Source organism: Hemitrygon akajei, chromosome 3 (assembly GCF_048418815.1).
Source record: "Hemitrygon akajei chromosome 3, sHemAka1.3, whole genome shotgun sequence".
NCBI classification, from domain to species: domain Eukaryota; kingdom Metazoa; phylum Chordata; class Chondrichthyes; order Myliobatiformes; family Dasyatidae; genus Hemitrygon; species Hemitrygon akajei.
In genome coordinates, this window is record NC_133126.1 from 166,518,307 (window position 1) to 166,534,266 (window position 15,960).

Genomic DNA, 15,960 nt, shown 5'->3' on the forward strand with positions numbered 1-15,960 from the left:
TTGAACCGTAATTACACTCTCTCCAGAATCAAATGTTCCGCACAAACTGAACCCCAATTACGAACTGTCCAGAATCTAATCATCCCCACAGATTGAACCCCAATTACACTCTGTCCAGAATCTAATCTTCCCCACAGATTGAACCGTAATTATACTCTGTCCAGAATCAAATGTTCCGCACAAACTGAACCCAAATTACACTCTGTCCAGAATCTAATCTTCCCCACAGATTGAATCCCAATTACACTCTTTCCAGAATCTAATCTTCACCAGAGATTGATCCCGAATTAGGCTAAGTCCAGAATCTAATCCTCCCCACCGATTGAACCCAAATTACGTCTGTCCAGAATCTAATCTTCCCCACAAATTGAACCCGTACTACACTGTACAAAATTTAATCTTCCCCACAGATTGAACCCCAATTTCACTCTGTCCAGAATGTAATCTTCCCCACAGACTGAACACGAATTACACTCTTTCCAGAATGTTATCTTCCCCAGAGATTGAACCCGAATTATACTCTGTCTAGAATGTAATCTTCCCCACAGATTGAACCGTAATTACACTCTGTGCAGAATCTCACCTCTCCCACAGATTGAAACCAAATTACGTCTGTCCAGAATCTAAGCTTCCTCATAAATTGAACACTTACTACACTGTACAAAATTTAATCTTCCCCACAGATTGAACCCCAATTACAATGTGTCCAGAATCAAATCTTCCCCACAGATTGAAATGTAATTACACTCTGTCCAGAATCAAATCTTCCCCACAGATTGAACCCCAATTACACTATGCCCAGAATCTAAACTTCCCCACAGATTGAACCGTAATTACACTCTGTCCAGAATCAAATGTTCAGCACAAACTGAACGCAAATTACACTCTGTCCAGAATCTAATCTTCCTCACAAATTGAACCCATACTACACTACAAAATTTAATCTTCCCCACAGATTGAACCCCAATTACACTCTGTCCAGGATGTAATCTTCCCCAGAGACTTAACCCAAATTACGCTCTGTCCAGAATGTCATCTTCCCCAGAGATTGAACCCAAATTATACTCTGTCTAGAATCTAAACATCCCCACAGATTGAACCCGAATGACACTCTGTCCAGAATCTAATCTCCCCCACAGATTGAACCGTAATTACACTCTGTCCAGAATCTAATCTTCCCCACAGATTGAACGTGAATTACTCTCTGTCCAGAATCTTAGTTTCCCCACAGATTGAACCCCAATTACACTCTGTCCAGAATGTAAACTTACCCACAGATTGAACACGAATTATACTCTGTCTAGAATGTAATCTTCCCCACAGATTGAACAGTAATTACACTCTGTGCAGAATCTAATCTTCCCCACAGATTGAATCCCAATGACACTCTCTCCAGAATCTAATCTCCAGCAGAGAATGATCCCGAATTACGCTCTGTCCAGAATCTAATCTTCCTCACAAATTGAACCCCAATTACACTCTGTCCAGAATCTAATCTTCCCCACACATTGAACGCGAATTACACTGTGTCCGCAATGTTATCTTCCCCAGAGATTGAACTCCAATTACACACTTTCTAGAAAATAATCTTCCCCACAGATTGAACCTGAATTACACTCTGCCGATAATCTAATCTTCCCCACAGATTGAACGCCAATTATACTCTGTCCAGAATCTAATCTTCCCCACAGATTGAACCCGAATTACACTCTGTCCAGAATCTCATTTTCTCCACAGATTGAATCCCAATTACACTCAGTCCAGAATCTAATCTTCCTCACATATTGAACCCCAATTACACTGTGACCAGAATATAATCTTCCCCATAGATTGAACCCAAATTACACTCTGTCCAGTATCTAATCTTCCCCTCAGATTGAGCCCGAATTACACTCTGTCCTGAATCAAATCTTCCCCACAAATTGAACCCAAATTACTCTCAGTCCAGTATCTAATCTTCCGCTCAGATTGAATCCCAATTACACTCTTTCCAGAATCTAATCTTCACCAGAGATTGATCCCGAATTACGTTCTGTCGAGAATCTAATCCTCCCCACCGATTGAACCCAAATTACGTCTATCCAGAATCTAAGCTTCCTCACAAATTGAACACTTACTACACTGTACAAAATTTAATCTTCCCCACAGATTGAACCGTAATTACAATGTGTCCAGAATCAAATCTTCCCCTCAGATTGAAATGTAATTACACTCTGTCCAGAATCAAATCTTCCCCACAGATTGAACCCCAATTACACTATGCCCAGAATCTAAACTTCCCCACAGATTGAACCGTAATTACACTCTCTCCAGAAACAAATGCTCCGCACAAACTGAACCCCAATTATGAACTGTCCAGAATCTAATTATCCCCACAGATTGAACCCCAATTACACTCTGTCCAGAATCTAATCTTCCCCACAGATTGAACCGTATTTACACTCTTTCCAGAATCAAATGTTCAGCACAAACTGAACGCAAATTACACTCTGTCCAGAATCTAATCTTCCTCACAAATTGAACCCATACTACACTGTACAAAATTTAATCTTCCCCACAGATTGAACCCCAATTACACTCTGTCAAGAATGTAATCTTCCCCACAGACTTAACCCAAATTACGCTCTGTCCAGAATGTCATCTTCCCCAGAGATTGAACCCGAATTATACTCTGTCTAGAATCTGATCATCCCCACAGATTGAACCCGAATGACACTCTGTCCAGAATCTAATCTCCCCCACAGATTGAACCGTAATTACACTCTGTCCAGAATCTAATCTTCCCCACAGATTGAACGTGAATTACACTCTGTCCGGAGTCTTAGCTTCCCCACAGATTGAACCCCAATTACACTCTGTCCAGAATGTAAACTTACCCACAGATTGAACACGAATTATACTCTGTCTAGAATGTAATCTTCCCCACAGATTGAACAGTAATTACACTCTGTGCAGAATCTAATCTTCCCAAGAGATTGAATCCAAATTACGCTCTTTCCAGAATTTAATCTTCCCCACAGATTGAACACCAATTACACTCTGTCCAGAATCTAAGCTTCCCCACAGATTGAACGCCAATTATACTCTGACCAGAATCTTATCTTCCCCACAGATTGAACCCGAATTACACTCTGTCCAGAATCTAATCTTCCCCATAGATTAAACCTGAATTGCACTCTGTCCAGAATCTCATTTTCTCCACAGAATGAATCCCAATTACACTCAGTCCAGAATCTAATCTTCCTCACAGATTGAACCCCAATTACACTGTGACCAGAATATAATCTTCCCCACAGATTGAACCCAAATAACTCTTTGTCCAGTATCTAATCTTCCCCTCAGATTGAATCCCAATTACACTCTTTCCAGAATCTAATCTTCACCAGAGATTGATCCCGAATTACGCTCTGTCGAGAATCTAATCCTCCCCACCGATTGAACCCAAATTACGTCTGTTCAGAATCTAATCTTCCTCACAAATTGAACACTTACTACACTGTACAAAATTTAATCTTCCCCACAGATTGAACCCCAATTACAATGTGTCCAGAATCAAATCTTCCACACAGATTGAAATGTAATTACACTCTGTCCGGAATCAAATCTTCCCCACAGATTGAACCCCAATTACACTATGCCCAGAATCTAAACTTCCCCACAGATTGAACCGTAATTACACTCTCTCCAGAATCAAATGTTCCGCACAAACTGAACCCCAATTACGAACTGTCCAGAATCTAATCATCCCCACAGATTGAACCCCAATTACACTCTGTCCAGAATCTAATCTTCCCCACAGATTGAACCGTAATTATACTCTGTCCAGAATCAAATGTTCCGCACAAACTGAACACAAATTACACTCTGTCCAGAATCTAATCTTCCCCACAGATTGAACCCAAATTACACTCTGTCCAGTATCTAATCTTCCCCACAGATTGAATCCCAATTACACTCTCTCCAGAATCTAATCTCCAGCAGAGAATGATCCCGAATTAGGCTCTGTCGAGAATCTAATCTTCCTCACAAATTGAACCCCAATTACACTCTGTGCAGAATCTAATCTTCCCCACACATTGAACGTGAATTACACTGTGTCCGCAATGTTATCTTCCCCAGAGATTGAACTCCAATTACACTCTTTCTAGAAAATAATCTTCCCCACAGATTGAACCTGAATTACACTCTGCCGATAATCTAATCTTCCCCACAGATTGAACGCCAATTACACTCTGTTAAGAATCTAATTATCCCCACAGATTGAACCCGAATTACACTCTGTCCAGAATCTAATCTTCCCCATATATTAAACCTGAATTGCACTCTGTCCAGAATCTCATTTTCTGCACAGATTGAATCCCAATTACACTCAGTCCAGAAACTAATCTTCCTCACAGATTGAACACCAATTACACTGTGACCAGAATATAAACTTCCCCACAGATTGAACCCAAATTACACTCTGTCCAATATCTAATCTTCCCCACAGATTGAACCCAAATTACACTCTGTCCAGTATCTAATCTTCCCCACAGATTGAATCCCAATTACACTCTCTCCAGAATCTAATCTCCAGCAGAGAATGATCCCGAATTAGGCTCTGTCGAGAATCTAATCTTCCTCACAAATTGAACCCCAATTACACTCTGTGCAGAATCTAATCTTCCCCACACATTGAACGCGAATTACACTGTGTCCTCAATGTTATCTTCCCCAGAGATTGAACTCCAATTACACTCTTTCTAGAAAATAATCTTCCCCACAGATTGAACCTAAATTGCACTCTGCCGATAATCTAATCTTCCCCACAGATTGAACGCCAATTACACTCTGTTAAGAATCTAATTATCCCCACAGATTGAACCCGAATTACACTCTGTCCAGAATCTAATCTTCCCCATATATTAAACCTGAATTGCACTCTGTCCAGAATCTCATTTTCTGCACAGATTGAATCCCAATTACACTCAGTCCAGAAACTAATCTTCCTCACAGATTGAACACCAATTACACTGTGACCAGAATATAATCTTCCCCACAGATTGAACCCAAATTACACTCTGTCCTGAATCAAATCTTCCCCACAGATTGAAACCCAATTGCACTCTGTCCAGAATCTAATCTTCCCCACAGATTGAATCCCAATTACACTCTCTCCAGAATCTAATCTCCAGCAGAGAATGATCCCGAATTAGGCTCTGTCGAGAATCTAATCTTCCTCACAAATTGAACCCCAATTACACTCTGTGCAGAATCTAATCTTCCCCACACATTGAACGCGAATTACACTGTGTCCTCAATGTTATCTTCCCCAGAGATTGAACTCCAATTACACTCTTTCTAGAAAATAATCTTCCCCACAGATTGAACCTAAATTGCACTCTGCCGATAATCTAATCTTCCCCACAGATTGAACGCCAATTACACTCTGTTAAGAATCTAATTATCCCCACAGATTGAACCCGAATTACACTCTGTCCAGAATCTAATCTTCCCCATATATTAAACCTGAATTGCACTCTGTCCAGAATCTCATTTTCTGCACAGATTGAATCCCAATTACACTCAGTCCAGAAACTAATCTTCCTCACAGATTGAACACCAATTACACTGTGACCAGAATATAATCTTCCCCACAGATTGAACCCAAATTACACTCTGTCCTGAATCAAATCTTCCCCACAGATTGAAACCCAATTGCACTCTGTCCAGAATCTAATCTTCCCCACAGATTGAACCCAAATAACTCTTTGTCCAGTATCTAATCTTCCCCTCAGATTGAATCCCAATTACACTCTTTCCAGAATCTAATCTTCACCAGAGATTGATCCCGAATTACGCTCTGTCGAGAATCTAATCCTCCCCACCGATTGAACCCAAATTACGTCTGTCCAGAATCTAATCTTCCTCACAAATTGAACCCGTACTACAATGTACAAAATTTAATCTTCCCCACAGATTGAACCCCAATTTCACTCTGTCCAGAATGTAATCTTCCCCACAGACTGAACACGAATTACACTCTTTCCAGAATGTTATCTTCCCCAGAGATTGAACCCGAATTATACTCTGTCTAGAATGTAATCTTCCCCACAGATTGAACCGTAATTACACTCTGTGCAGAATCTCACCTCTCCCACAGATTGAAACCAAATTACGTCTGTCCAGAATCTAAGCTTCCTCATAAATTGAACACTTACTACACTGTACAAAATTTAATCTTCCCCACAGATTGAACCCCAATTACAATGTGTCCAGAATCAAATCTTCCCCACAGATTGAAATGTAATTACACTCTGTCCAGAATCAAATCTTCCCCACAGATTGAACCCCAATTACACTATGCCCAGAATCTAAACTTCCCCACAGATTGAACCGTAATTACACTCTGTCCAGAATCAAATGTTCAGCACAAACTGAACGCAAATTACACTCTGTCCAGAATCTAATCTTCCTCACAAATTGAACCCATACTACACTACAAAATTTAATCTTCCCCACAGATTGAACCCCAATTACACTCTGTCCAGGATGTAATCTTCCCCAGAGACTTAACCCAAATTACGCTCTGTCCAGAATGTCATCTTCCCCAGAGATTGAACCCAAATTATACTCTGTCTAGAATCTAAACATCCCCACAGATTGAACCCGAATGACACTCTGTCCAGAATCTAATCTCCCCCACAGATTGAACCGTAATTACACTCTGTCCAGAATCTAATCTTCCCCACAGATTGAACGTGAATTACTCTCTGTCCAGAATCTTAGTTTCCCCACAGATTGAACCCCAATTACACTCTGTCCAGAATGTAAACTTACCCACAGATTGAACACGAATTATACTCTGTCTAGAATGTAATCTTCCCCACAGATTGAACAGTAATTACACTCTGTGCAGAATCTAATCTTCCCCACAGATTGAATCCCAATGACACTCTCTCCAGAATCTAATCTCCAGCAGAGAATGATCCCGAATTACGCTCTGTCCAGAATCTAATCTTCCTCACAAATTGAACCCCAATTACACTCTGTCCAGAATCTAATCTTCCCCACACATTGAACGCGAATTACACTGTGTCCGCAATGTTATCTTCCCCAGAGATTGAACTCCAATTACACACTTTCTAGAAAATAATCTTCCCCACAGATTGAACCTGAATTACACTCTGCCGATAATCTAATCTTCCCCACAGATTGAACGCCAATTATACTCTGTCCAGAATCTAATCTTCCCCACAGATTGAACCCGAATTACACTCTGTCCAGAATCTCATTTTCTCCACAGATTGAATCCCAATTACACTCAGTCCAGAATCTAATCTTCCTCACATATTGAACCCCAATTACACTGTGACCAGAATATAATCTTCCCCATAGATTGAACCCAAATTACACTCTGTCCAGTATCTAATCTTCCCCTCAGATTGAGCCCGAATTACACTCTGTCCTGAATCAAATCTTCCCCACAAATTGAACCCAAATTACTCTCAGTCCAGTATCTAATCTTCCGCTCAGATTGAATCCCAATTACACTCTTTCCAGAATCTAATCTTCACCAGAGATTGATCCCGAATTACGTTCTGTCGAGAATCTAATCCTCCCCACCGATTGAACCCAAATTACGTCTATCCAGAATCTAAGCTTCCTCACAAATTGAACACTTACTACACTGTACAAAATTTAATCTTCCCCACAGATTGAACCGTAATTACAATGTGTCCAGAATCAAATCTTCCCCTCAGATTGAAATGTAATTACACTCTGTCCAGAATCAAATCTTCCCCACAGATTGAACCCCAATTACACTATGCCCAGAATCTAAACTTCCCCACAGATTGAACCGTAATTACACTCTCTCCAGAAACAAATGCTCCGCACAAACTGAACCCCAATTATGAACTGTCCAGAATCTAATTATCCCCACAGATTGAACCCCAATTACACTCTGTCCAGAATCTAATCTTCCCCACAGATTGAACCGTATTTACACTCTTTCCAGAATCAAATGTTCAGCACAAACTGAACGCAAATTACACTCTGTCCAGAATCTAATCTTCCTCACAAATTGAACCCATACTACACTGTACAAAATTTAATCTTCCCCACAGATTGAACCCCAATTACACTCTGTCAAGAATGTAATCTTCCCCACAGACTTAACCCAAATTACGCTCTGTCCAGAATGTCATCTTCCCCAGAGATTGAACCCGAATTATACTCTGTCTAGAATCTGATCATCCCCACAGATTGAACCCGAATGACACTCTGTCCAGAATCTAATCTCCCCCACAGATTGAACCGTAATTACACTCTGTCCAGAATCTAATCTTCCCCACAGATTGAACGTGAATTACACTCTGTCCGGAGTCTTAGCTTCCCCACAGATTGAACCCCAATTACACTCTGTCCAGAATGTAAACTTACCCACAGATTGAACACGAATTATACTCTGTCTAGAATGTAATCTTCACCACAGATTGAACAGTAATTACACTCTGTGCAGAATCTAATCTTCCCAAGAGATTGAATCCAAATTACGCTCTTTCCAGAATTTAATCTTCCCCACAGATTGAACACCAATTACACTCTGTCCAGAATCTAAGCTTCCCCACAGATTGAACGCCAATTATACTCTGACCAGAATCTTATCTTCCCCACAGATTGAACCCGAATTACACTCTGTCCAGAATCTAATCTTCCCCATAGATTAAACCTGAATTGCACTCTGTCCAGAATCTCATTTTCTCCACAGAATGAATCCCAATTACACTCAGTCCAGAATCTAATCTTCCTCACAGATTGAACCCCAATTACACTGTGACCAGAATATAATCTTCCCCACAGATTGAACCCAAATAACTCTTTGTCCAGTATCTAATCTTCCCCTCAGATTGAATCCCAATTACACTCTTTCCAGAATCTAATCTTCACCAGAGATTGATCCCGAATTACGCTCTGTCGAGAATCTAATCCTCCCCACCGATTGAACCCAAATTACGTCTGTTCAGAATCTAATCTTCCTCACAAATTGAACACTTACTACACTGTACAAAATTTAATCTTCCCCACAGATTGAACCCCAATTACAATGTGTCCAGAATCAAATCTTCCACACAGATTGAAATGTAATTACACTCTGTCCGGAATCAAATCTTCCCCACAGATTGAACCCCAATTACACTATGCCCAGAATCTAAACTTCCCCACAGATTGAACCGTAATTACACTCTCTCCAGAATCAAATGTTCCGCACAAACTGAACCCCAATTACGAACTGTCCAGAATCTAATCATCCCCACAGATTGAACCCCAATTACACTCTGTCCAGAATCTAATCTTCCCCACAGATTGAACCGTAATTATACTCTGTCCAGAATCAAATGTTCCGCACAAACTGAACACAAATTACACTCTGTCCAGAATCTAATCTTCCCCACAGATTGAACCCAAATTACACTCTGTCCAGTATCTAATCTTCCCCACAGATTGAATCCCAATTACACTCTCTCCAGAATCTAATCTCCAGCAGAGAATGATCCCGAATTAGGCTCTGTCGAGAATCTAATCTTCCTCACAAATTGAACCCCAATTACACTCTGTGCAGAATCTAATCTTCCCCACACATTGAACGTGAATTACACTGTGTCCGCAATGTTATCTTCCCCAGAGATTGAACTCCAATTACACTCTTTCTAGAAAATAATCTTCCCCACAGATTGAACCTGAATTACACTCTGCCGATAATCTAATCTTCCCCACAGATTGAACGCCAATTACACTCTGTTAAGAATCTAATTATCCCCACAGATTGAACCCGAATTACACTCTGTCCAGAATCTAATCTTCCCCATATATTAAACCTGAATTGCACTCTGTCCAGAATCTCATTTTCTGCACAGATTGAATCCCAATTACACTCAGTCCAGAAACTAATCTTCCTCACAGATTGAACACCAATTACACTGTGACCAGAATATAAACTTCCCCACAGATTGAACCCAAATTACACTCTGTCCAATATCTAATCTTCCCCACAGATTGAACCCAAATTACACTCTGTCCAGTATCTAATCTTCCCCACAGATTGAATCCCAATTACACTCTCTCCAGAATCTAATCTCCAGCAGAGAATGATCCCGAATTAGGCTCTGTCGAGAATCTAATCTTCCTCACAAATTGAACCCCAATTACACTCTGTGCAGAATCTAATCTTCCCCACACATTGAACGCGAATTACACTGTGTCCTCAATGTTATCTTCCCCAGAGATTGAACTCCAATTACACTCTTTCTAGAAAATAATCTTCCCCACAGATTGAACCTAAATTGCACTCTGCCGATAATCTAATCTTCCCCACAGATTGAACGCCAATTACACTCTGTTAAGAATCTAATTATCCCCACAGATTGAACCCGAATTACACTCTGTCCAGAATCTAATCTTCCCCATATATTAAACCTGAATTGCACTCTGTCCAGAATCTCATTTTCTGCACAGATTGAATCCCAATTACACTCAGTCCAGAAACTAATCTTCCTCACAGATTGAACACCAATTACACTGTGACCAGAATATAATCTTCCCCACAGATTGAACCCAAATTACACTCTGTCCTGAATCAAATCTTCCCCACAGATTGAAACCCAATTGCACTCTGTCCAGAATCTAATCTTCCCCACAGATTGAACCCAAATAACTCTTTGTCCAGTATCTAATCTTCCCCTCAGATTGAATCCCAATTACACTCTTTCCAGAATCTAATCTTCACCAGAGATTGATCCCGAATTACGCTCTGTCGAGAATCTAATCCTCCCCACCGATTGAACCCAAATTACGTCTGTCCAGAATCTAATCTTCCTCACAAATTGAACACTTACTACACTGTACAAAATTTAATCTTCCCCACAGATTGAACCTCAATCACAATGTGTCCAGAATCAAATCTTCCACACAGATTGAAATGTAATTACACTCTGTCCAGAATCTAAACTTCCCCACAGATTGAACCGTAATTACACTCTCTCCAGAATCAAATGTTCCGCACAAACTGAACCCCAATTACGAACTGTCCAGAATCTAATCATCCCCACAGATTGAACCCCAATTACACTCTGTCCAGAATCTAATCTTCCCCACAGATTGAACCGTAATTATACTCTGTCCAGAATCAAATGTTCCGCACAAACTGAACACAAATTACACTCTGTCCAGAATCTAATCTTCCCCACAGATTGAACCCAAATTACACTCTGTCCAGAATCTAATCTTCCCCACAGATTGAATCCCAATTACACTCTTTCCAGAATCTAATCTTCACCAGAGATTGATCCCGAATTAGGCTATGTCCAGAATCTAATCCTCCCCACCGATTGAACCCAAATTACGTCTGTCCAGAATCTAATCTTCCTCACAAATTGAACCCGTACTACACTGTACAAAATTTAATCTTCCCCACAGATTGAACCCCAATTTCACTCTGTCCAGAATGTAATCTTCCCCACAGACTGAACACGAATTACACTCTTTCCAGAATGTTATCTTCCCCAGAGATTGAACCCGAATTATACTCTGTCTAGAATGTAATCTTCCCCACAGATTGAACCGTAATTACACTCTGTGCAGAATCTCACCTCTCCCACAGATTGAACCCAAATTACGTCTGTCCAGAATCTAATCTTCCTCACAAATTGAACACTTACTACACTGTACAAAATTTAATCTTCCCCACAGATTGAACCCCAATTACAATGTGTCCAGAATCAAATCTTCCCCACAGATTGAAATGTAATTACACTCTGTCCGGAATCAAATCTTCCCCACAGATTGAACCCCAATTACACTATGCCCAGAATCTAAACTTCCCCACAGATTGAACCGTAATTACACTCTCTCCAGAATCAAATGTTCCGCACAAACTGAACCCCAATTACGAACTGTCCAGAATCTAATCATCCCCACAGATTGAACCCCAATTACACTCTGTCCAGAATCAAATCTTCCCCACAGATTGAAATGTAATTACACTCTGTCCAGAATCAAATCTTCCCCACAGATTGAACCCCAATTACACTATGCCCAGAATCTAAACTTCCCCACAGATTGAACCGTAATTACACTCTCTCCAGAATCAAATGTTCCGCACAAACTGAACCCCAATTATGAACTGTCCAGAATCTAATTATCCCCACAGATTGAACCCCAATTACACTCTGTCCAGAATCTAATCTTCCCCACAGATTGAACCGTAATTACACTCTGTCCAGAATCAAATGTTCAGCACAAACTGAACGCAAATTACACTCTGTCCAGAATCTAATCTTCCTCACAAATTGAACCCATACTACACTGTACAAAATTTAATCTTCCCCACAGATTGAACCCCAATTACACTCTGTCCAGAATGTAATCTTCCCCAGAGACTTAACCCAAATTACGCTCTGTCCAGAATGTCATCTTCCCCAGAGATTGAACCCAAATTATACTCTGTCTAGAATCTAAACATCCCCACAGATTGAACCCGAATGACACTCTGTCCAGAATCTAATCTCCCCCACAGATTGAAACCCAATTGCACTCTGTCCAGAATCTAATCTTCCCCACAAATTGAACCCAAATTACTCTCAGTCCAGTATCTAATCTTCCGCTCAGATTGAATCCCAATTACACTCTTTCCAGAATCTAATCTTCACCAGAGATTGATCCCGAATTACGTTCTGTCGAGAATCTAATCCTCCCCACCGATTGAACCCAAATTACGTCTGTCCAGAATCTAAGCTTCCTCACAAATTGAACACTTACTACACTGTACAAAATTTAATCTTCCCCACAGATTGAACCCCAATTACAATGTGTCCAGAATCAAATCTTCCCCACAGATTGAAATGTAATTACACTCTGTCCAGAATCAAATCTTCCGCACAGATTGAACCCCAATTACACTATGCCCAGAATCTAAACTTCCCCACAGATTGAACCGTAATTACACTCTCTCCAGAAACAAATGCTCCGCACAAACTGAACCCCAATTATGAACTGTCCAGAATCTAATTATCCCCACAGATTGAACCCCAATTACACTCTGTCCAGAATCTAATCTTCCCCACAGGTTGAACCGTATTTACACTCTTTCCAGAATCAAATGTTCAGCACAAACTGAACGCAAATTACACTCTGTCCAGAATCTAATCTTCCTCACAAATTGAACCCATACTACACTGTACAAAATTTAATCTTCCCCACAGATTGAACCCCAATTACACTCTGTCCAGAATGTAATCTTCCCCACAGACTTAACCCAAATTACGCTCTGTCCAGAATGTCATCTTCCCCAGAGATTGAACCCGAATTATACTCTGTCTAGAATCTGATCATCCCCACAGATTGAACCCGAATGACACTCTGTCCAGAATCTAATCTCCGCCACAGATTGAACCGTAATTACACTCTGTCCAGAATCTAATCTTCCCCACAGATTGAACGTGAATTACACTCTGTCCGGAATCTTAGCTTCCCCACAGATTGAACCCCAATTACACTCTGTCCAGAATGTAAACTTACCCACAGATTGAACACGAATTATACTCTGTCTAGAATGTAATCTTCACCACAGATTGAACAGTAATTACACTCTGTGCAGAATCTAATCTTCCCAAGAGATTGAATCCAAATTACGCTCTTTCCAGAATTTAATCTTCCCCACAGATTGAACACCAATTACACTCTGTCCAGAATCTAAGCTTCCCCACAGATTGAACCCGAATTACACTCTGTCCAGAATCTAATCTTCCCCACACATTGAACGCGAATTACACTGTGTCCGGAATGTTATCTTCCCCAGAGATTGAACCCCAATTACACTCTTTCTAGAAAATAATCTTCCCCACAGATTGAACCTGAATTACACTCTGCCGATAATCTAATCTTCCCCACAGATTGAACGCCAATTATACTCTGACCAGAATCTTATCTTCCCCACAGATTGAACCCGAATTACACTCTGTCCAGAATCTAATCTTCCCCATAGATTAAACCTGAATTGCACTCTGTCCAGAATCTCATTTTCTCCACAGATTGAATCCCAATAACACTCAGTCCAGAATCTAATCTTCCTCACAGATTGAACCCCAATTACACTGTGACCAGAATATAATCTTCCCCACAGATTGAACCCAAATTACACTCTGTCCAGTAGCTAATCTTCCCCACAGATTGAGCCCGAATTACACTCTGTCCTGAATCAAATCTTCCCCACAGATTGAAACCCAATTGCACTCTGTCCAGAATCTAATCTTCCCCACAGATTGAACCCAAATTACTCTCAGTCCAGTATCTAATCTTCCCCTCAGATTGAATCCCAATTACACTCTTTCCAGAATCTAATCTTCACCAGAGATTGATCCCGAATTACGTTCTGTCGAGAATCTAATCCTCCCCACCGATTGAACCCAAATTACGTCTGTCCAGAATCTAAGCTTCCTCACAAATTGAACACTGACTACACTGTACAAAATTTAATCTTCCCCACAGATTGAACCTCAATCACAATGTGTCCAGAATCAAATCTTCCCCACAGATTGAAATGTAATTACACTCTGTCCAGAATCAAATCTTCCCCACAGATTGAACCCCAATTACACTATGCCCAGAATCTAAACTTCCCCACAGATTGAACCGTAATTACACTCTCTCCAGAATCAAATGTTCCGCACAAACTGAACCCCAATTATGAACTGTCCAGAATCTAATTATCCCCACAGATTGAACCCCAATTACACTCTGTCCAGAATCTAATCTTCCCCACAGATTGAACCGTAATTACACTCTGTCCAGAATCAAATGTTCAGCACAAACTGAACGCAAATTACACTCTGTCCAGAATCTAATCTTCCTCACAAATTGAACCCATACTACACTGTACAAAATTTAATCTTCCCCACAGATTGAACCCCAATTACACTCTGTCCAGAATGTAATCTTCCCCAGAGACTTAACCCAAATTACGCTCTGTCCAGAATGTCATCTTCCCCAGAGATTGAACCCAAATTATACTTTGTCTAGAATCTAATCATCCCCACAGATTGAACCCGAATGACACTCTGTCCAGAATCCAATCTCCCCCACAGATTGAACCGTAATTACACTCTGTCCAGAATCTAATCTTCCCCACAGATTGAACGTGAATTACTCTCTGTCCAGAATCTTAGTTTCCCCACAGATTGAACCCCAATTACACTCTGTCCAGAATGTAAACTTACCCACAGATTGAACACGAATTATACTCTGTCTAGAATGTAATCTTCCCCACAGATTGAACAGTAATTACACTCTGTGCAGAATCTAATCTTCCCAAGAGATTGAATCCAAATTACGCTCTTTCCAGAATTTAATCTTCCCCACAGATTGAACCCCAATTACACTCTGTCCAGAATCAAATCTTCCCCACACATTGAACGCGAATTACACTGTGTCCGGAATGTTATCTTCCCCAGAGATTGAACCCCAATTACACTCTTTCTAGAAAATAATCTTCCCCACAGATTGAACCTGAATTACACTCTGCCGATAATCTAATCTTCCCCACAAATTGAACGCCAATTATACTCTGTCCAGAATCTTATCTTCCCCACAGATTGAACCCGAATTACACTCTGTCCAGAATCTAATCTTCCCCATAGATTAAACCTGAATTGCACTCTGTCCAGAATCTCATTTTCTCCACAGATTGAATCCCAATTACACTCAGTCCAGAATCTAATCTTCCTCACAGATTGAACCCCAATTACACTGTGACCAGAATATAATCTTCCCCACAGATTGAACCCAAATTACACTCTGTCTAGTAGCTAATCTTCCCCACAGATTGAACCCAAATTACTCTCAGTCCAGTATCTAATCTTCCCCTCAGATTGAATCCCAATTACACTCTTTCCAGAATCTAATCTTCACCAGAGATTGATCCCG